At 40.8% G+C, this 24,214-nt stretch overlaps 1 protein-coding gene across 5 annotated transcripts in view; it reads right to left on the bottom strand.

Annotated features, from left to right (window-relative positions):
* RFX2 (regulatory factor X2) overlaps positions 1 to 24,214 on the bottom strand; it is a 76,172-nt gene that overhangs the window by 34,451 nt on the left and 17,507 nt on the right. The gene's annotated exons all lie outside the window — the stretch shown is intronic.

Here is a 24,214-nt window from a genome sequence, read left to right as displayed (position 1 = left end):
CATCTCCACCCTCTCAAAAATCAGCATTTCCACCCTCCCATCCCTGTCCTTGCCCCAAAACCCCACCAAGGTCCCCAAACAGCCCCAGCATCACCCTGCAGTGCCACACAGCCCTGATGGTGCCCTCAGCATCCTCAAATCCTCAGTGCCACCTCTCCCTCCTGGCACTGTCCCAGCCCTGGGGACACCAGGGGATGCTGAGACAGCACACAATGGCATTTTGAGGGGTTTTTTTGAGGTGGGGGAGCCTTTTTTCCTCATTTTCTTGTGAAACTTCCTGCTTAATAAACTATTTTAGGAGGGTTTCTGCTGTCACTTCAAAATCAAAAGGTTAAAAGCATCCAGATTTTGGGCAGTGCCATTTCTGCTTTCTCAGCCTTGACTCCAAACAAGATTATTATGGCTTTTATTTCCCTTCTTCTGCCATTATTTAAATTTTTTTCCTCACATTTGTGCAAGTTAAGAAGAAAAAGGAAAACTGAGAAACTAAAGGACATTGGAATTGCTCATTTGTGTTCAAAAGAAATGCAAGGGAGGTGTGAAATTACAGAATCTACCTGTTTATTCATTCAGCCACAGGCAAACCCCCCCCAAATATTAAAATTCTCCAAAAAACAGCTTTTTAAGGTTTTTTTTTCCCCAATACTTCATACTCCCATTAGCAAATTACAATTACTCTCCCAATCTTCCCAAAATCCCAGAGCTTGCAAATCATTTTTCTCACATCTGGGAGAAAAAACAGATACAGAACTCAAAGTCAGAGCTACCAGATTAATCCAACAAGGCAGAGAGAAGGGAAATTAAATCAATATTTATTCCTGTGTCCCCCCAGCTGCCCTCAGCACCCCCATCCCTGCAGCTCTGCTATAAAAAGGCAGCACCTGCCTCTCCCCATCACTGCCTCTGCCTGGGTTGCAGCCAAAACCTCCCTGGGAGAAGATTCCAGTTTGCAACAGCACCGTGGGATCAGGAAAATAAAAATTCTCCCAGTAAATTCCAGCTCTTTCCTGCTCCAGCCATGAATTATTTGTAATTAAACACTGGGGAAGCATTGCTGAGTTTGGAATATTCAGGTGGAGATGCTCAGGCAGGAGAGGGGGCACTTTTACCACATTTAACTTTTCCAAAAGTGTTTCTTTTCTGTCCCTAACTTTTCCAAAAGTGTTTATTTTGTGTCCCCAATTTTTCCAAAAATGTTTCTTTTCTCTCCCTAATTTTTCCAAAAGTGTTTCTTTTCTGTCCCTTGTGCCCTGGGTTTGGTTTGCAGCTCTCCAGCGTTTTCTGAGTAATGGTGAGGTTACAGAATAAAAGTGGGTGAGTTGTCAAAGATATTTTAATTATCTATTAATCGTTCTGGCAGGGTCAGCTCTTGGCATTTTACGTCTACACAAGGTCTCCTTTGAAGTGTGGCTATAATCAGAAAAGAACACTTAGAAAAGATGGAATTGGACTTTGATGATCCTTTTAAGTCCCTGCCAAGCCAGAATAATTCCTGATTCTCTGATTCAAATCACCAACAACTCATCTTTGCTGGCACATTTTGTCTCCTGCTTTCCCTCGGTGGCCAGGAGGGAGCAGAGAGATGTGGGCAGGGTGGAAGGTGAATTGTTTGCTGCCAGAATAAATCCCAGAGTGATTTTCAGGTTTGTGATGACAGCCAGACACAAAGGCTCCCAGGAAATCTGCAGATGGCACTTCCAGACAAGGCAGACAGACAGACAAGTCCTGGATTGCCAAACCACGAGTAACAGGACTTGTTATTATTTTATTTATCACCGCGACATCCTGGAGAAGGAATAATTCACTTCTCATTAAACCACCCTGCACTTCCTGAGAACTGCACTCAGATCTGTGTGTGCCATCTGCTCTGGGCAATTTGTGCTGATGAAAAGCTGACAGCACCCACAGAATTCCTGTGCTCCCAGAAACCAGCACGAGGTGCTGCAGAGCTCTGCTGCTGCCCTGGCACCACAGCTGGCACCTCCAGAGGGTGCAGAAAGGGTTCAGGGAGGAGAGGAAATGTGGCACCCAAAGCCTTGATCCTTCCCCTTCACTTTATTATTTATACTTTATTATTTATACTTTATTATTTATACTTTATTATTTATACTTTATTATTGATACTTTATCATTTATATACATAAATACTTTATATCTTTATTATATAAAGTATAACTGTATATTTTTACATATAATTATATATAAATATATAATTATACTTTATATAATAAATATAGATAATGTATAATGTATATATTATATAAATATATATTATATAAAGTATAAGTATATATTTATATATATAAGTTCATAATTAAAGTATATATATTATAATACACTTTATATATATATAGAGTATATAGTATATATAATATACTTTATATATAATATTCATATATAAAGTATATTATATATTTATTATTTACATATAAATACGCTATATATTTATTATATAAAGTATAATTATATATTTATATATATCATTATATAAAATAGATAATTATACTTTATACAATAAATAAATATAATGTATAATAGATATTATATATTATAATATATATTATATAGATATATTATATATGATATAAAGTATATTTATATATTTATATATATAATTGTATATAATATATATTATATATACTTATATTATTACAGTATATAATAATATAAGTACATATATAAAGTATATATATTATATACTTTATATATAGAGAGTAAATAATATATATAATATACTTTATATATAATATTTATATATAAAGTATATTATATATTTATTATTTATATATAAATAATTTATATATTTATTATAAATATAAATACTTTATTATTTATACTTTCTTATTTTTATTTGTTAAGAACAGGTCACATGAATCAGAGGTGGGACTGGCATGGTTGGTTCTCAGGGGGTATTTACAGAATCACAGAATTCCAGAATAACTGGGTTGGACGAGATCTTCAAGATCATTGAATCCAACCCAGTCCCAACACCTCAACTGAACCCTGGCACCCAGTGCCACATCCAGGCTTTGTTAAACACACCCAGGGATGGGGACTCCAGGCAGATGATCCTCCCCAGGCAGAACATTCCAGAACTTTATCACTCTTTCTGTGAAAAACTGAAAGAATGATAAATTTTTCCTAAAATCCAACCTATATTTTTTTCCTGATATCCAACCTGTATTTCCCTTGGTGCAGCTCGAGGCTGTGTGCTCTGGTTCTGTCAGTTCCTGCAGACAGAGCCCAGCCCCAGCTGAGCACAGGCACCTTTCAGGAGCTGCAGAGAGAGATTTAGGTCTTGTATTTCCATCATAGATTGGTTTGGGTTGGAAAGGAGCTTAAAAATCATCCCATCCCACCCCTGCCATGGCAGGGACACCTCCCACTGTCCCAGGCTGCTCCCAGCCCCAGTGTCCAGCCTGGCCTTGGGCACTGCCAGGGATCCAGGGGCAGCCCCAGCTGCTCTGGGCACCTGTGCCAGGGCCTGCCCACCCTCACAACCAGCAATTCCTTTTTAATTTCAAATTTCTCATCTAACTCTCCCCTCCTTCACCTTCAAGACATTTCCCTTGTCCTGTCCCTGCATGGCTTTATCCAAAGCCCCTCTCCAGCTCTTTCATTGGCACTTTTGGACACTAAAAGCTGCTCCAAGGTCTCCTTACACTGGATTTATTCAGCACCCAGGGCCAGCTGTGCCATCATACCCCTCCTTCCCCAGGCTCTTTTGGGGTGCAGGAGATGCTGCTCCATCCCCTCCTCAGCACCTCAAGTGATCATGGTTGGCCTCAATGATCTTAAAATTCTTTTCCAACTGAAATTATTCTATAAATACATCCTTCAGGCATGCAAATTCTGATTTAATGTTTCCTCTACCTCTAGGCAGTCATTTTGCTGTTGGATTTTATGCCTCACATTTAAATCCCCTTTGAGAAGAACTTGTTAAGCCCATTTATGAATGGCAAGGACAGCAGTGGATTTCTTACCCATGGAGGCAATAACACCCACCAAGCTTTATTGGGAAGCTTAAATATAAGTAGCTATAAAATAAAACAACTTTATCCCAGAGGTGAAATAATTGATTGTTCTTAAAACTAACAAAAAACTGACTGAGGATCTTTTCCTTTCCCTCATTTCTATCCCAGTATTATATTCCATTTTATAAGTCCTGACAGAAATAAAAGGATGTAATAAAGGAATTTTATCCTTGAAGGATCTCCTCCTTTCCCCCCACTCCCCCTGCAAATTTGAACATAGAAAATATTTTGAAATGCTCCTCTTATCTCTGTTTCCCCAGCGTTTTGGAGCTGCTTTGGGCAGGAGAGATGAACAAAGGCAAGGCCATTTACATGGAGGCAGGGCTGCCTTATGAATGAAACATGGTTCATTTTGTTTCCATGCTCACCAGAAACTGTTCAAAGCAGGCATGGAAGAAGAAAAAATTGCTCTTTTTTTTTCATAGCTTGCTCTAGCCAGCTTAAATGGAGAATTCCATCAACCAACAGGGGCAAAATCCATCCTAACCCCTAAGGAAAGTCTCATCTGTGAGAGATGAGATTCAAAAAAAAAAATCAAAATTTTTTGTGAAAATCAAAATTTTGTTGTGAAAATCAAAAACCTGTGACAGAGCCAGAATTCCACCTCATTTATTTTGATTTAATCCCCCATGCCTTTTCACTTAGCAATTTTCTTTTTGCCATTAGCTACCCCTCTGCCCTAGATTTGGCTCCTCTCTTTAATTTCTGCTTCCTTATCCCCCCATGCCAGGATTATGGGATGGATGAAACGTTCATATCCCTGAATTCCCTGCACAGACAGAGACAGGAGCATCCCCCTGACCCCAAGGAGTGTCCAGGTGCTTGCTCTAGTCAGTTTAAATGGAGAATTCCATCAGCCAACAAGGACAAAATCCATCCTAACCCCTAAGGCAAGTCTCATCTGTGAGAGAGATGAGATTCAAAAAAAATATCAAAAATTTTGTGAAAATCAAAATTTTTTGTGAAAATCAAAATCTGTGACATGGCCAGAATCCCACCCCATTTATTTTGATTTAATCCCATGCCATTTCACTTAGCAGTTTTCTTTTTGTCATTAGCTTCCCTTCTGCCCTAATTTGAATTCTCTTTTTTTCTACCTTTAATTTCTGCTTCCTCATCCCCCATCCCAGGATTATGGGATGGATGAAAGGTTCACATCCCTGAATTCCCATCCCCCTGACCCCAAGGACTGTCCAGGTGCTCTGTGTGCTCACAGTGATATTTTCACACTGAAAACCTGAATTTTTATCAGCCCTCAAGGCTTCTCCTGCTCCTCTTTTCCTTCTAAAAACCCCTGACAGCTCTCAGAGCTCACTTCTTGAAACCCACCTTGCCTAGGGGAGGATTTGTGGCTTTTTTTAGGAGTGGGAGAATTGCAGCACAGGGAAAAAGGAACCATCCTGCTCAAGGTCACGGAGCGAGCTGGTGGCAGCAACCAGAAATAGCACCCACAAGTTATTAAGGTTTATTTATTATTTTTTTTTCCCCCCTGAATTTCCCTTTCCTGTCCCTGCTGTTTGCTTGGATACCCAGCTGGCTGTGTGTAAACAGAAGGTTTCCAGCAGCCCTCCTTATCTGCCTGATTCACCCAGTGATGATGCAACCTGGAATCCAGATGTCCCCGATGCCTTCCAGGGCCCTGGTGGCTCCTCTGACATCATCAGCAACTTAAAAAACTTGTCTGAAATGCCAATGTGCTGAATAAATCCACTGCAAGGAGAACCTGGAACGGCTTTTTAGTGTCCAAAACTGCCCATGAAAGAGCTGAAAAGGGATTTTTTACAAAGCCATGCAGTGACAGGACACAGGGGAATGGCTGTAAGGTGGAGGGAAATTGAGGAATTTAAAATTTAAAATTTGAAATTGAAAAATTGGAAATTTGAAATTGAAATGGAGAATTTGAAATTTGAAATTGAGAATTTAAGAAATTTGAAATGAAAAGAATTTGGAATTGAGAAATTTGAAATGAAAAGAATTTGAAATTGAGAAATTTGCAATGAAAAAGGAATTGGTGGCTTTGAAGGCAGTGAGGCCCTGGCACAGGTGCCCAGAGCAGCCCCTGCATCCCTGGCAGTGCCCAAGGCCAGGCAGGATCAGTTTGGAGCACCCTGGGACAGTGGAAATGTCCCTGCCATGGGCATTGGAACAAGATTTTTAAGGTCCCTTCCCACCCAAACCATTCAGGGATTCTCACCAGGATTTTATTCCTTCTGCCCCATCTGCTCTCTCTGTAGAGATTTCAGCTGCAGATTAATTTTCAATTCTCACCGAGGCAGGAATTTCCTCCCTACAGAACCATACATTTCTATTAGTGCTGCTTTCAAAACATTAAAACGTTGCTGTTCCAGTGATTCACTTGCTCATTTGAAGTTGCTGTTCCAGTGATTCACTTGCTCATTTGAAGACAAAACAGATCATGAACTATTTGATTTAATTTGGATTTCAAAGCTTACTTGGTTGGTCATCCTTTGATCTTATTTAAACTTTTCAAATTCCTTTATTACATCCTTTTATTTCTATTTAAAATGGAATACAATACTAGGATATAAATGAGGGAAAGGAAAAGATCCTCAGTCAGTTTTTTGTTAGTTTTAAGAACAATCAATTATTTCACCTCTGGGATAAAGTTTTTGGGGTTTTTTTTATAGCTCCTTATATTTAAGCTTCCCAATAAAGCTTGGTGGGTGTTATTACCTCCATGGGTAAGAAATCCACTGCTGTCCTTGCCATTCATAAATGGGCTTAACAAGTTCTTCTCAAAGGGGATTTAAATGTGGGGCATAAAAATCCAACAGCAAAATGACTGCCTAGAGGTAGAGGAAACATTAAATCAGATTTTGGATGCCTGAAGGATGTATTTATAGAATAATTTCAGTTGGAAAAGACTTTTAAAATCATTGAATCCAACCATCATCACTGCCAAGTCCACAAAATTCCACAGCCTTTAGTTCAAATTAAGACCTAAAAGGTGGGAAAAGTTGATTTTTCCAGGTGAAGCTGCTCTAATGAGGATTTTTATTTCTGGTTTTCTTCAAGCAGAGAACAAAAGTCCAAAGCTTTGGCTCTCCAGGTAAACCCAGGCACCTTGAATTTCTAAAATTCACCTGTGCAGGTTGTACATTAAAATTGTACATTTTAAACTATTTCTAATTCACAACACTAACCTGCAAGGATCCAAATTGAAATTGTTTTTTCCTTGTTTTTTGGTTGATTTTGTGCCTTTTTTTTTGCATGCTTTGAAAGGAAGGCTTACATTTAAAACTAATTATTTGGTTATTGGAATTTTTATTCAGGTTTAGTTGGCCTGGGGCTTAGATAAATGAGAAAACCAGAACAGCAGTAATGGAATGCAGGAGAAATAAAAATGCTATTTAACCATCATGTTCTAGATGGGCTCTAAATGGTATTTGCTCCCCCGACTGCAGAAAAAGGAACCAGGGAATTTACATTTAATGGTTTCACTACTGAGAATTCTCAACACTCTCAAAACAGACTGGAAAATAATAAAAGCAACGCAAGGAATGGCTGATTTTGATTATTTTCTAGCAGATGCAAGCATCCATCTACTTCATCCAGCACACTCTAGGCCACAGTTATTTTCCTAAAGAAAACTTCCTTAAATATTTTCCGTTTCATTCAATATTTCTGGCTCAGTGTCCATGCAATAACTTGCCCTGAAAAGGCATTGGTTGTGCTTGAAGCAGGGCACAGAAAGGAAGTGTTTCATTCTTTGGAAGGAGGAACTGCTTTATTTGATGTGAATGAAAATGGATCCAGTGACTTCTCCCTCCTCTGAGGCAAATATTTGTGTTAAACCCAGCCTGGCTCCTGCCTCACACCCATCCTTCATCCCTGCTGCTCATGAGACCTCCAAGGAATAACAGGCTGTGTCATAATTTAAAAATTAACACCTATTTTTTCCTCTTGTAAAGAAATCTTCTTGTAAAGAAATTTTCCTTTCCCTTTCCCTTTCCCTTTCCTTTCTTCCTTTCCTTTCCTTTCCTTTCCTTTCCTTTCCTTTCCTTTCCTTTTCCTTTCCTTTCCTTTCCTTTCCTTTCCCTTTCCTTTCCTTTCCTTTCCTTTCCTTTCCTTTCCTTTCCTTTCCTTTCCTTTCCTTTCCTTTCCTTTCCTTTCCTTTCCTTTCCTTTCCTTTCCTTTCCTTTCCCTTTCCTTTCCTTTCCTTCCCTTCCCTTCCCTTCCTTCCCTTCCCTTCCCTTCCCTTCCCTTCCCTTCCCCTTCCCTTCCCTTCCCTTCCCTTCCCTTCCCTTCCCTTCCCTTCCTTCCCTTCCCTTCCCTTCCCTTCCCTTCCCTTCCCTTCCCTTCCCTTCCTTCCCTATAGTTTTAATATATAATTTTCTTTTAATATAATATATTTCATAAAATACTAAATCAGCCTTCTGAACCACATCATAACTTTGCCCCTTCCCTGAGTCCTGGTAAGAGGAGGGGAATGGAAATGGGAAGCAAACATGCCAAGCAACTTGAAGAGAAGCTTTCTGAAGACACCACTCATTCCACTGCTTCAAAATTTTATAAACAAGAGAAGGCACCAGACCCTGCCACTGATTAAGTTAAATTAATTTAAAACAGAAGCAAACACTGCTTGTCAACGAGCTCCAGTTACCTGGAAACACAGATAAACCCAAAACACACTTTTCAAGGGCAGCAGGCACTATAGTTGGGGTGGTTTTTTTTTTTTCCAGAAACCTGGTCCTCATGGAAAAATACAAATCTGGAAATGGCTTTTATTAGCAAGTTAATAATACACTGAAATACAAATATACACCCAGTCTTTAATTAGATTTCACAGAATTAAGTCAAGTAATATATATACACGCACATAACTGTTGTGTAACAGCCATTCTCTAATCTCTGCTGTTTCTTTCAAAGTAACTTTGAGGACAGAAAAGTCAGGAATGGATCTGTAATTTGGAGTTTCCTTAAGAGCCAGATGAAATTGAAGAGCAGAAGCCACAATAGTTTAGGGGTTGCTGGCAAAATCTAAATCCCATGTACAGGAATCTCAGACATGAACAGGACAAAGCATTGTAGAGAAAATCCTTCCCAAACACAAACCTGGCCTGTTTTCTTTTGGGTTAATAACCTGGATGTAGGGTCATATTTACAGGAAAATGGACATAAACCAGCCTAAGAACTAAAGAACTGGGTCATCTTTGTAATAAAGCTGCATTCTTCTTTGCAGATAAAAAGCTGATGTTGCAAGAAGAAAGAAGCAGCAGCAAAGCTGCTGACAGTGGGCAGTGCCCAGCACCCCTCTCCCTGAGCTCCATGCCAAGCCCTGACACAGCTCCAGCCCCTCCTGGGGTTCTCACAGACTCACCCACACCACTCACAGCTGTTTGTTGGTCAGAAAAGCCAAAGAAATTCCAGATTTCTAGTGTAGCACAACCCTGTCAACAAGTGGAACTCCTTATTTCGTTCGTATGCGCCACCCAAACCTTGACTTGAGAGAAGTTTTGCTGCAATGATGGTAAATGTTAGCTAAGAAACAACATCTGGGTGTCTGCTGAGCAGTGAGGATGATTTCACATCTGGAAGGAGGAATTAAAATCACACTCCAGCGCTCTCCATGCCCAGGCTGTAACAAACACATTGGTGCTACCTGATGGAAACAAGCACAAGTTCTGGGCTTGAATGAATTGTTTCCCATTTATTTTAACATGTGCACTGTAGGGGGCTGCCCAGGACTGTGATTCAATGGGGGAAATACAATTTCTGAAAGTAAAAATAGTCTGAAACAGAATCCCAGCATGGTTTTGAGTTGGAAGGATCTTAAAGCCCATCCACTGCCATGGCAGGGACACCTCCCACTGTCCCAGGCTGCTCCCAGCCCTGCCCAGCCTGGCCTTGGGCACTGCCAGGGATCCAGGGGCAGCCACAGCTGCTCTGGGAAATCCATTCCAGGGATGGATTCCACAATTCCTGCCCAATATCCCACCCAGCCCTGCCCTGTGGCAGTGGGAGCCATTCCCTGTGTCCTGTTCCTCCTGTCCCTGTGAGAAAACTGTGTCCGGGAAAAACCTGGCACAAAAGCATTGCCAAGGTTCCTTTCCAGGATTATCTCAAAGTTTCCATCATCAGGCAAACCAAAGTCTCTGGTTCCTTGTCCCTGGTTCCTTGTCCCCTGCAGGCTGTGGGACAATCCCAGGTACAGCTCAACCTCCTCTGCCTCAATTGGGCTCATTTTGGAGCAAGGAGCTGCAAACCTTGCTGCTGTTTTTTATAGCCTGTCCTATGGCTTTTATAGCTTGTCTGACGTCAGGGCGCTATGGAATGTGTCACTCACTGGAAATGAATTCCCTGAGATCAGTTTAACTCACACCTGTAACTCACCAGCCCTCGTTTTTCACTCACTTGCACCAAACAACCCTGCAGTGCTTTAGGACCAAGCAGCTTTTGAGAATTTCAGTGGGAGCAGGATATTTGCTGCAGTATTGCATGGGGATTGCTGCATTATTCCATGGAGAACTGGCTGCAGGAATCCATGGAGAATTCCTGCAAGATTCCATGGGGAATTGCTGCAGTATTGCATGGGGAATTGCTGCAGTGTTCCATGGAGACTTGCTGCAGTATTCCATGGAAAATTGATGCAGTATTCCATGGGGATTTGCTGCAGTATTCCACGGGGAATTGCTGCAGTATTCCATGGAGACTTGCTGCAGGATCCTATGGAGAATTCCTGCACTTTTCCATGGGGATTTGCTGCAGGATTTAATGGAGAATTCCTGCAGTATTCCATTAATATTGGCTGCAGTATTCCACAGAGAATTGCTGCAGGATTGCATGGGGAATTGCTGCAGGATTGCATGGAGAATTGCTGCAGTATTCCATTAATATTGGCTGCAGTATTCCACAGAGAATTGCTGCAGGATTGCATGGAGAATTGCTGCAGTATTGCATGGAGTATTGCTGCAGTAATCCATGAGGATTTGCTGCAGTATTGCATGGAGACTGGCTGCACTATTCCATGGGGATTTGCTGCAGTATTGCATGGGGATTGGCTGCATTATTACATAGGGATTGACTGCAGTGTTCCATGGGGAATTGCTGCAGTATTGCATGGAGAATTGCAGCACTATTCCATGGGGACTGGCTGCAATATTCCATGGGGATTTGATGCAATATTCCATGGAGAATTCCTGCACTATTCCATGGGGACTGGCTGCAGTGTTCCATGGAGAATTCCTGCACTATTCCATGGAGACTGGCTGCACTATTCCATGGGGATTTGCTGCAGGATTGCATGGGGATTGGCTGCACTATTCCATGGAGAATTGCAGCACTATTCCATGGGGACTGGCTGCAATATTCCGTGGGGATTTGATGCAATATTCCATGGAGAATTCCTGCACTATTCCATGGGGACTGGCTGCAGTGTTCCATGGGGATGTGGGGTGGCTGCAGCAGCTGTTTCCAGCCAGCACAGCAGGAACTGTTGCCAGCACAGGCCTGGGTGTTGCTGTTTATTTACACAGGAGCCTTGTGGTGCCTCACAAAGTGAAGCAGAAGCAGCAACAAACACAAACTGGGGCTGTTTGGAGAAGAGATGACTTTGTCTCAGATTTTACAGCATCAGTGGATCTGGATCTCCAGAGGATCCCACCACAGGATGAACTGGGAGTTTGTACTTTGGGAGGCAGAAGAGGAGGAGGAAAAGGAGGAAGAAGAAAAGAAGGAAGAGGAGGTTCCAGGTTGTCCCAGCTCAGCACAACACAGGGAGGATTGCCCTGACCAGGAACTGGTGTAACTGGGAGCAACCACCAGGAAAATCTGAGCTCTGCTCCTGCACTGCACAGAAAATGCAGTCAGGGAGAAGAGACCTGGAGAATGCTTTGGACAAGGCCTTGAGGGACAGGACAAGGGGAATGGCTTCCACTGCCAGAGGGCAGGGTGAAATGGGGTACTGTGAAGGAATTCTTCCCTGGGAGGGTGAGGTGGAGCTGGAGAAGCTGTGGCTGCCCCTGGATCCCTGGAAGTGTCCAAGCACTGGGTTTGGGGCAGCCTGGGACAGTGGAAGGAGTCTCTGCTCTGGCAGGGGTGGCACTGGATGGGCTGTGAGGACCTTTCCAGCCCAAACTATTCCATGATTCTGTCATCTCCAGCCACTCCTCAGCCACATGGGGTGGCCCAAAATTAAACTCCCAGCAGTTCTCCAGCACTCCATGGCTGTGTCCAGTGCATATTTCAGCAAGGGACATCAGCAATTGCTTCCCCACCACTGTGAGGACAGGGAAGGATTTTTCTGTGGGAATTTAAAGTTCAGAAAGCTGCTGGTGACTGGCACAGATTCCAGGACTAAACAAAACCCCAAATAGAAGATAGAAACTATCTAGAGACAGGCAATTCTCCTTGGAAAGGCAAAGAGAAGGCTGCTGTAGGTGTCCTAGAAACGCAGTTTGGGAATATGGATTTGAGTATTCTGCACTTGGAGAACAGCACTGGTGGATTTTTGGTGAGGACAGCAGGAAGACAAACTGTATCCTACAGGAATGGGAGGAGATAAAGGCTTCAACAGCTCCACACTGCTCCAGCAGCTCCCACTGGCCCAAAGAAAGAGAATTGGCTGCTACAGAACTGGAATTATCTGAGCAAGATCATTTATCCAGGCAATAAATTCCTGTGGGCAGAGTTTCTGGCCTGCAGAACGAGTGGGGCTTTGTGACAGGCAGCTCATCCCAGTGACCTTTCTGTCTCTGCTGTGGCTGGACAGGGACTCTGACGACCCCAAAACCCAGCTCATCCCACTGTCCCCAAACCTCACCTCACCCCACCATCTCCAAACTCACCTCATCCCAAACCTCATCTAAGCCAACCATCCTCAAACCCCACCTCATCCCACCATCTCCAAACCCACCTCATCCCACCATCTCCAAACTCACCTCATCCCACCATCCCCAAACCCACCTCATCCCACCATCCCCAAACCCACCTTTTCCCAAACCTGACCTCATCCCACCATCCTCAAACCTCACCTCATCTGAAACCTCATCTGATCCCACCATCCCTAACCCACCTGATCCCAAATCTCACCTCATCCCATCTCCAAACCTACCTCATCCCATCATCCTCAAACCCACCTCATCCCCAAACCCCACCTCATCCCAAACCCACCTCATCCCACCATCCCCAAACCCTCATCCCAACTGATCCCAAGCCCACCTCATCCCATGATCCCTAAAACCCCTCAGGCCACCATCCCCAAACCCACCTGATCCCAAACCCACCTGATCCCAAAACTCACCTCATCCTACCATCTCCAAATCCCACCTCATCTCAAACTCAACTCATCCCACCATTCCCAAACCGACCTCATCCCATCATCCTCAAACCCCACCTCTTCCCACCAGCCCTAAAACCACCTCATCCATGATCCCCAAACCCACCTCATCCCAAACCTCACGTGACCCCACCATCTCTAAACCCCACCTCATCCCAAATCCACCCGATCCCACCATCCCCAGACCCCACCTGATTCCAAACCCACCTCATCCCACCATCTCCAAACCTACCTCATCCCAAACCTCATCTGATCCCACCATCCCCAAACCCCTCAGGCCACCATCCCCAACCCCACCTTATCCCAAACACACTGCATCCCACCAGCCCTAAAATCACCTCATCCCATGATCCCCAAACCCACCTCATCGCAAACCCACCTGATCCCACCATCTCTAAATCCCACCTGATCCCAAACCCACCTCATCCCACCATCTCTAAATCCCACCTCATTCCATTATCTCCCAACCCCACCTCGTCCCACCATCCCCAAACTTCACATCATCCCAAACTCACCTCATCCTGAACCTCATCTAATCCCACCACCCCCAAACCCCTCAGGCCACCTGATCCCAAACCCACCTCATCCCAAACCCCACCTGATCCAAAACCTCATCTGATCCCACCATCTTGAAACCCCTCATCCCCTCATCCCAAACTCATCTGATCCCAAACCCCACCTGATCCCAAACCCCACCTGATCCCACCATCCCCAGACCCCTCATCCCCTCATCCCAAACCCCACCATCCCCAGACCCCACCTGATCCAAAACCTCATCTGATCCCACCATCCCCAGACCCCACCTGATCCAAAACCTCATCTGATCCCACCATCCCCAAACCCCTCATCCCCTCATCCCAAACCCCACCTGATCCCACCATCTCTAAACCCCATCTAATCTTGCCATCCCCATCCCCACCTCACCCCAAACTCTCATCCCATCATCCCCAAACCCACCTCATCCCAAACCCTCCTCATCCCAAACCTCACGTGATCCCACCATCTCTAAACCCCACCTCATCCCAAACCCACGTGATCCCACCATCCCCAGACCCCACCTGATTCCAAACCCACCTCATCCCACCATCTCCAAACCTACCTCATCCCAAACCTCATCTGATCCCACCATCCTGAAACCCCTAATCCCCTCATCTCAAACCCACCTTATCCCAAACCTCATCTGATCCCACCATCCCCAGACCCTACCTCACCCCTCATCCCACCATCCCCAGACCCCATCTGATCCCATCACCTCTAAACCCCATCTAATCTTGCCATCCCCATCCCCACCTCACCCCAAACCCTCATCCCCCATCCCCACCATGAGCTGCCTCATCCCAGAAGCTCCTGATGCGCCAGCACGAGCGGGGAACCCTCAAACCCTTGTGAACCCCAAACTGTGCAGGTTCAAGGAAGGTGAAAATCTCCTTTAGCAGCCCCGATCCCCCCCGAGGATCCCCGGGTGCCCCGCCCGGAGCCGCGGCCGGCGGGAGGAGGATGCGGGGGAGGAAGGAGGGAGGGAGGCCGCGATGTTTGGGGACCAACAGCGGTTGCCAGGGGTGACGCGGTCCCCTCCCGCTCTCCTCCCGTTGCCAGGCAACGCGGGCAGCGTTTCCCAAACCAAACATCCCCATCCCAAATATGTCAGAGGGTATTTCAGGAGGCGGGAGGGACAAACAACGCGGCTGCCATGGCAACTGCGAGGGGGGGGGGCCCGCACCGCCGCCGCTTTGTTTTGGTTTGCGTTTGTTTGATTGAATTGTTATTTCAGAATAAACGGATTAGCGGGGATGGGGGAGAGCTGGGCAAGGCAGATGATCCGGAGGGAAAGAGTTTTGTGCTTTCTGTTCAGTTTTTTTTTTTTTTTTTAAGTAATATTAAGGAATATATTAAGCTAATTAATATATTAAAGAATAAAAGTATTAAAGAAAATATTATTTAAAAATAATAAATATAATAAATATAATAAAATTAAAAATATAATAAATATAATAAATATAATAAATATTAATAAATATTAATAAATATTAAAGAATGTAATGTATTAAAGATCATATTAAGATTTTTTGGACATGGGTATAGATGCTCAGGAGGGAAAGAGTTTTGTGCGTTCTGTTCAGTTGTTTTTTTTTTAAAGTAATATTAAGGAATATATTAAGCTAATTAATATATTAAAGAATAAAAATATTTAAGAAAATATTTTTAAATAATAAATATAATAAATATTAAAGAATTTAATATATTAAATATCATGTTAAGATTTTTTGGACATGGGTATAGATGCTCAGGAGGGAAAGAGTTTTGTGCTTTCTGTTCAGTTGTTTTTTTTTTTAAGTAATATTAAGGAATATATTAAGCTAATTAGTATATTAAAGAATAAAAGTATCAAAGAAAATATTATTTAAAAAATAATAAATATAATAAATATTAAAGATTTAATATATTAAATATCATATTAAGATTTTTTGGAAATGGGTATAGATGCTCAGGAGGGAAAGAGTTTTGTTCTTTTTCTGTTCAGTTGGATTTTTTTTTAAAGTAATATTAAAGACTATATCAATTAATATATTAAAAATAAAAATATTAAAGAATAAATATTCTTTTAAAAGAATAAATAGAATAAAAGGAATAAAGATTAAAGAATATATTAAAGCTGATATTAAGCTTTTTTGGACATGGGTATAGATGCTCAGCAGAGAAATAGTTTTGTTCTTTTTGTGTTCAGTTGGGGTTTTTTTAAAAGTAAAATTAAGGAATATATTAAGTTAGTTAATATATTAAAGAATAAATAGAATAAAAATAATAAATATTAATAAATATTAAATAATTTAACATATTAAAGCTCATATTAAGATTTTTTGGACATGGGTATAGATGCTCAGAAGAGAAACAGTTTTGTTCTTTTTGTTTGGTTGGAGTTTTTTTAAAAAGTAATATTATGGACTATACTAAGTTAATATATTAAAGAATAAAAAGAATAAAAAGAATAAAAAGAATGAAAAGAAAAATATTATTTTTAAAAGAGTAAATATTCTTTACAGAATAAATAGAATAAAAAGAATAAATATTGATAAATATTAAAGAATTTAACATATTAAAGAATATATTAAAGCTAACATTAAGCTTTTTTGGAGCTGGGAGTAGATGCTCAGGAGAGAAATAGTTTTGTTCATTTGGGTTTTTTTAAAATAATGTTAAGGAATTTGGGTTTTTTGGAGCTGGGTGTAGATGCTCAGGAGAGAAATTTTTTTGTTCATTTGGGTTATTTTTAAAAATAATATTAAGGAATTTAGCTTTTTTGGAGCTGGGTTTAAACTACCCACAGTGATTCTGCACCCCCAAACACACCCAAGTCCCTCAGCAAGTTCTCTTCCAACTTATTATTTTTTTCTCATCTATTTGTAGATCCCTCTAAGTTTTCCAGCAGATTTAGATCCCTCTCAGCCAGGGTTTAGCTGACTTAAACCAGGTTTGCTTTTCTTGGTGGTGGCTGTGACTCCAGGCTGGAAATGACATTTTGGGAGAGGGGCTGTGTGGTTTTGGAGTGTCCTCTGATTTGATAAAGAGGAGAAATTAATCAAAAGTACGTTTCCTTTTAGTGCCATGAACATGGAAAGCTAATTTAAATTCTCCACGTCGATTTTTTCACAGTAGAATTTGAGGCAATTAATCATAAGCAAAAAAAATGTAGAGACACTTGGAGGATTTTAAGGGAGAGCTCTCTCTGGGGAAATAAAGATTAGAGAAAAGCTTTTGTTGGGCTGGTGGGAACATCATTGTCCTGGGTGCTGTGGTCTGATCTAACACACAAAGGTTCTGCTGTGCTTGCTGATCATCACTGGCTGCTGGCACAGCTTCCAGACATGGGGAACAATTTATATTTTCAGCTTTTAAATCTGAGTTTGGGCGGTGGCATCACTTCACTTCACCTTGGCAGTGATCAATAAAAGCTCCTCACTGGTGGTTTCCAGCTCTGGGTGCTTTCAGGGCTTCCTTTGGTGTTTCTCCAGGTGTTTTACCACTGATTATAGAATGACAAAGTTTGGAAAAGACCTTCAGGATAAAGCCAAGCCTTGGATGGAATGCACAGTCTGAGACATTCACCTCTCTGGCACATGTCATAAAAAGCTGGATTCATTCATCCACTGGATGAAAATACAAAGTCACAATCTTGAGCACAAGTCTTCCAAAATTTTGGTTCTTTAAGGATTTGGATTTTTAATCCTTAAAGATTTGAATGAGGCATTCCCTTCTCTGAGATACATGTCATAAAATCCTGGAATTACTCATCCACTGGATGAAAAACAAAAGTCACAATCCTGAGCACGTTTTAAATCAAGTCTTCCAAAATTTAGGTCTAAAAATCCTTAAAGATTTTAAAGTTCTTTTGGATCTTCAAGGATTTTTTTCCCCTCAGCTGTTGCTGACCCAGCCCCCAAACTACTCCTTGATCTTTTAGCATTTATTTCCCTCTCAGGAGGGAGAAGAGTAAACCCAGAAATATTTCCTGCACAAGAAGAGCAAACCTAGAAATATTCTGAAGGAGGTAAATAATCTTATTTATTGTTCAGATAAATGTTCAGAGATGTTCAGAGCAACATTCAACAGCATTTATTTCCCTCTCAGGAGGAAGAAGAGTAAACCCAGAAATATTCCCTGCATGAGAAGAGTTAACCCAGAAATATTCTGAAGGAAGTAAATAATCTTTTGGAGATGTTCAGAGCAGCATTCAACAGAGAGCAGCCACTTATGGAAGACAAGAACAACTTAAAAACGACAACTGGAAATTATAAAATCATAATTTGAAGACTCTGCCTGGATAAGGGATAACACAGACAGCACCTCTGAGGTGGTCTGAGAGCATTTCAACTCATTAATGAAAAAAATCAATCAAACCAAGCTCATTCAACCCCCTGCCCATCCCACCGCTGCTTTAAGGCCAACTTCAGCACTGCAGCCTCCAAAAGGTGCGAAAATGGTGAAAATCTGCTTTGGCACTATGACATTTGGCCAAGTGAAGGACTTCAAAAGAGAATTCTGGCCATAACAGCAGAAGCAGCAGAGGTGGACGTGACCAAGCTCCTGAGAACTCTGCTCTCACTCAAAGCCAGCCTGTAAACCCAGCCTAAACTTAAACTCCCTGTCTAGACCCCCTTGCAGCAGAATTCCTGCAGGATATCTCTGCTGGCACTGACCCAAGAGCCATCAGCTCCTCTCAGAGTGTAAAAGAGCCCAGCTGCCCTCACAGAGCCACTTTATTTATTCCAAATTCAATCCAAGATGCTTCTCACTTCATTCCTTTCTCCTAAGTGCCCTTTTCCTCTGCTTTAATATGCTAAAAATTACTGCTGCGATGAGGAAAACACATTAAAATGGAGAGTTCACACCTCTCAAGTGTGGATGGCAGGGGAGGTTTTTAGGATTCCAGTTGCTGGAGTCCTGTAACTCCCACAAGTGCCTGACAAGGAAAAGGGTTTCCAGCTTTCCAACTTTTACTGAAAGAAAAAAAAAAAAAAGAAGTCAAGAGAAGAAACATGAATTCAGAAAATCACTATTTAAACTGTCAGCCTTCCTTATTTTTATCTCCTAGTGGGGTTTAAACCCAGCTTTATACTTTGGGGAATTTCTGGTCTCATGGGGAAGGAGTTTATTTGCACTCACAGAGCAGCTCAAACCTCCTCTCCTTCTTTTTTTTTTTCCAAAGTTTCTTTCTGCTTTTGCTTTTCAGAAGATGAAATGAACTTTTTGCAGGAAGGAGAGCAATGTGAGGAGTGTTAAGTGTGACTGCAGGAGCTATTTCCAGTCTCCACAGCATTTACTGAGCAGTACATTGAAGAGGCCATGAAATGCTAATGATCTCCAGACTGCCAGAGATACTGTCCTAAAAAGAAGGAAAAAATCTCTTTGAGAGATATTTTTTCTTTTTTTTTTTTTTTTTTTTTTTTTTTTTGCCTATTCCATCTCCAGAAAAACCACACAAAACTTTAACACCTCCCTTTGGCTAAAACTCTCCAAGTTACACTTGAAGAAAACCAAAAAGGAAAAACCAGATGGGGGTGGGGGAGTGCATAGAGATGATCCAGAGCTAAAATATCCATTAGTGGTAAATTCCCTCCCAAAAAAAAAAAACCCCAACTGGGCTGCATGGGTCAGATTCCACCCTCAGACCCAGGAACCAGCTCCAAATTCACATTCACTCAGCCCTTTTTATTCTCCTGCTTGTCTAAGTGGCTGCTAGGCAACCCCAGCAGCATTGCTGCTCATATGCATTAAGTATTAACTATTATTTCATTCCTTCCCCCCTTTTTTTTCCACAAAAAGGCAGCAAATTCGTGGCAGATCATTCTTTTTCCCAAAAGGGAATGCTGGCTGAAAATGGAGCTGTGGAAAGGGTGGATATTACCAGTTTAGTTCCAGGCTGGGATGCATCCTGCACAACCCACCTGGAGCTCTCCTTAGGGGATAAAAATCTCATTTTTGGTACATCAGGAGATGCAGCTGCTCCAAGAGAAGCTCTGGAGAGAATTGCAGTGCTGCCCACGCAGAGAGCCAAAAATTCTGGTGTCAGTTTGGTGAAGCAGCAGCCACCCCCACTGCTGCAGCCCTTGTGTCCATGTGGAGGAGGGAACTCTCCACGTTCCAGATGTGGGAATTCCACATTCCAGATGTGGGAATTCTCCTGATGGACAGCAGAAAGGATGATGCTGCTGCTGCCCTGCCCAAGGCGGGGTTTGAGCCACAATTCAAAGATTTCTGCTCCTCTCCCTATGAGGAGCAGTTGTGGGAGCAGCATCCCCATCCCTGCCAAAGGCAGCTCTTAAACTCCAGTGAAGAAATAAAACATCAAAATTGGATGGGGCAGCAGAAAGCAGAAGCTGGTGGCGTTTACAGATGGTTGGGATAGTTCAGCTCAGCACAGAAATTCAGTGATGCTGAATTCAGCCTGGTCCCTAACTTTGGTGACACTCCAGGACAATCATTACAACAGAGGAGCAAGGTGCTGCTCAGCACAACAAAACCTCAGAAAAATGAATTTTTCACCTCCAGGAAGACTCCAAGAAGACCCCATCCCTGCCAAAGGCACCTCTTCCAGCCACCCAAGTGAAGAAATAAACATCAAAATTGGGATGGGACAGCAGAAAGCAGAAGCTGGTGGTGTTTAATAATTATTGGGATAGTTCAGCTCAGCACAGAAATTCAGTGATGCTGAATTCAGCCTGGTCCCTAATGTTGGTGACAATCATTACAACAGAGAGCAAGGTGCTGCTCAGCACAACAAAACCTCAGAAATATGAATTTTTCACCTCCAGGAAGACTCCAAGAAGACCCCATCCCTGCCAAAGGCACCTCTTCCAGCCACCCAAGTGAAGAAATAAACATCAAAATTGGGATGGGACAGCAGAAAGCAGAAGCTGGTGGTGTTTAGAAATTATTGGGATAGTTCAGCTCAGCACAGAAATTCCATGATGCTGAATTCAGCCTGGTCCCTAATGTTGGTGACAATCATTACAACAGAGAGCAAAGTGCTGCTCAGCACAACAAAACCTCAGAAATATGAATTTTTCACCTGCAGGAAGACTCAAAGAAGGGAGAGGGAAGATGCTGACAAGCAGAGCCCAGCACTCTTCCAGCCCAATGACATTTCTGAGTAATTACAAACCCTTAGGATCCATTATAATGTTAATTTACAGCCAGTTGTTGTGGAGAAGTGTGATTAGATGTTGTGTAGCTACGATGCAGACTGGAAGGAATGCTAAGAATGCCTCCAGCAGTATTGGACTAAACCCTTTTCTGACCCAGAGATGGGGCAACTGAGAGATGTTTTATAAACTTCTATTCCATTTTCAGTCTCATTTGAAGGGTGAGATAATACAGGTGTAACAATTAATGCTATCACAATCAGAAGCCAACTATTCCCTAATTACAATACACTATAAGCTAGGTTTCTATAGGATATATAGAATTGTTTGTTTTGCAAATTGAGTTTTTTCATATTTTCCAAATTATTTCAAATCATGAAACTCAAAATATGAGTTACTTATATTCTAAACAATGTTATGTTCTTCTATTTCCTATATTTCTTATATTCTAACCAATATCAGTTGAGGATGAAAATGTTTGATTTTCAATTTATGAGACATTTCTTATGTTTTAACCAATGCTATGTTCTTATGTTTCTTTTATTCTAACCAATGCTATGTTCTTATGTTTCTTATATTCTAACCAATATCAGTTGAGGATGAAAATGTTTGGTTTTCAAATTATGAGATTTTTCAAATTATTTCAAATTATGAAACTCAAAATATGAGTTTATGTTCTAACCAATGTTATGTTCTTATGTTTTTTATATTCTAACCAATATCAGTTAAGTATGAAAATGTTTGTTTTGCAAAGTATGAGAGTTTCCTTATATTTTAACCAATGCTATGTTCTTATGTTTCTTTTATTCTAACCAATGTTATGTTCTTATGTTTCTTATGTTCCAACCAGTATCAGTTAGGGTTGAAAATGTTTGTTTTGCAAATTGAGTTTTTTCATATTTTCCAAATTATTTCAAATCATGAAACTCAAAATATGAGTTTCTTATATTCTAAACAATGTTATGTTCTTATGTTTCTTATATTGTAACCAATGCTATGTTCTTATGTTTCTTATATTCTAACCAATATCAGTTGAGGATGAAAATGTTTGGTTTTCAAATTATGAGATATTTCAAATTATGAAACTCAAAATATGAGTTTATGTTCTAACCAATGTTATGTTCTTATGTTTTTTATATTCTGACCAATATCAGTTAAGGATGAAAATGTTTGTTTTGCAAAGTACGAGAGGTTCCTTATGTTCTAACCAATGCTATGTTCTTATATTTCCTATATTTCTTATATTCTAACCAATATCAGTTGAGGATGAAAATGTTTGTTTTGCAAATTATAAGATATTTCTTATGTTCTAACCCATGTTCTTCTGTTTCTTATGTTCTAACCAATATCAGTTGAGGATGACAAAAACTTTTAAAAAGGTTTTAAAACATGACAAAACCTGCTAAAAAGGTTAAAAAACTGAAACAAATCTCTTTACACACAATACACAATCTCTATATACAATGCCTGCCCATTTTGCAATGAAGAGAAGCAAAACTAGTAATTTGAATTTTTTTTTTAACACTAATGTCACAGCACATTTAGAAGCAGAATCAGGCATAATTTCATTTCTGCAACCTACCCATTAAAAGGGCTGCCAGATTTGCTATAAATTTTCCTCTACAAAACAAATTGATTAAATGCAGACTGAACTGGAGTCCCTAAAGCTTTGTCACAGCAAACTTCACGCAGCACTTTTGTCATTTGCAGGTGGAAACACATCAGAACATTCATTTTCAGCCTCATTTTCAGCACCTCGTTACTCTGCAAAGTAATATTTTGAAGCTATGAATAGGATCTAAATTATTCAGGGATGGAAAAAACAAATCCATCTCCTCTGGAAAGGAAAGCAGCAGCTGCTGAGAGCAGAGCAACTCTTCTCCCAAGGCCAAATCATCAGCAATGCAAATACCAGTGGGGAAATGCAGCAAAGAAAAGGTTTTCTAGGAATATTCTTGCAGGGAAAAAGGGTTTTGGAACATTTAGGGTGGAAGAGACCTCCCAGAGCATTGAGTCCAAGCTGGGACTGATCTCCAGAGTGATCAATTTAAATTAATTTAAAATAAAATTTTAAAGTTCAAATAATTTAATTTAAAAATTTTAAATGTCATTATAATTAAATTAATTCAACATTAAGTTAAAATTAATTTTAAAATAATTAATTAAATTTTAATAAAAATAATTAAAATTATAATCCTAAATAATTAAATTAATATAAATTTTTTTATTTAATTAATTTAAAATCTGCAGTGTTTACCTATAAATATACAAGACCACATATCAGGTTTTAAGGATTTTTTACAAATCCATTTCTCACATCAAATGAGCAAAAAAGGCAGAGGGAGAAGGAATCTCCTCAGCATCACCTGAGGTTCTGACCCAGTCACACCTGGAGCTGCTTTTTCCATGGATATTTCAAATACCAGGCTCAGGGAGAGTTTAAATGAGGACAGGGAAAGAAGGGGAATGGGCAAAATTTGCACAGATTTAATTCTCTGAGCACATGGAGGAGGAAATTTGCAGATTTAATTCTCTGAGCATACAAAGGAAGAAATTTGCAGCATTCTTGCCAAAAAGAAAAAGGAAAAAAGTCCTGTAGGAAGGGCAGAGAGGACAGAGCATAAAACTCCACTTTATTTTGTTATTGAGGTGTTGGAATTGGAGTTTCTGTATCAACTCTCCTGCCTGAATTGCAGAACTTCAATAGGATCAGAGGAATCAGCATTCAGGTTTTTCACTGCACTAAGGATTTACTCTATTTTCCTTCTGAAATTATGAGTGTTTCTTTATTTCCTTTTGAAAATATGAATTGTTTGTTTATCACCCCATTATTGCTCTCTTAACTTTGCCTTATGACTGAATTGCATAAAGTTGTATTTTAAAAGGTATAACCTAACTAAGCTGACATTATTATTAATTAATTATCACCCTATGCCATTCCATAGGGTAAATCCCTTCTTTGCAGCATTCTTCCCAAACAGAAAAAGGAAAAAAGTCCCGTAGGAAGGGCAGAGAGGACAGAGCATGAAACTCCACTTTATTTTATTATTGAAGTTTTGGGATTGGGGTTTTTTCACCATCCACTCTCCTGCCTGAATTGCAGAACTTCAAATAGATCAGAGGAATCAGCATTCAGGTTTTTCACTGCACTAAGGATTTACTCTATTTTCCTTTTAAATTATGAGTGTTTCTTTATTTCCTTTTGAAATTATGAATTGTTTGTTTATCACCCCATTATTGGT

The sequence above is a fragment of the Melospiza georgiana genome, chromosome 26 (genome assembly GCF_028018845.1).
Source record: "Melospiza georgiana isolate bMelGeo1 chromosome 26, bMelGeo1.pri, whole genome shotgun sequence".
Taxonomy (NCBI): Eukaryota; Metazoa; Chordata; class Aves; order Passeriformes; family Passerellidae; genus Melospiza; species Melospiza georgiana.
This window is presented reverse-complemented; position numbering and strand designations above follow the sequence as displayed.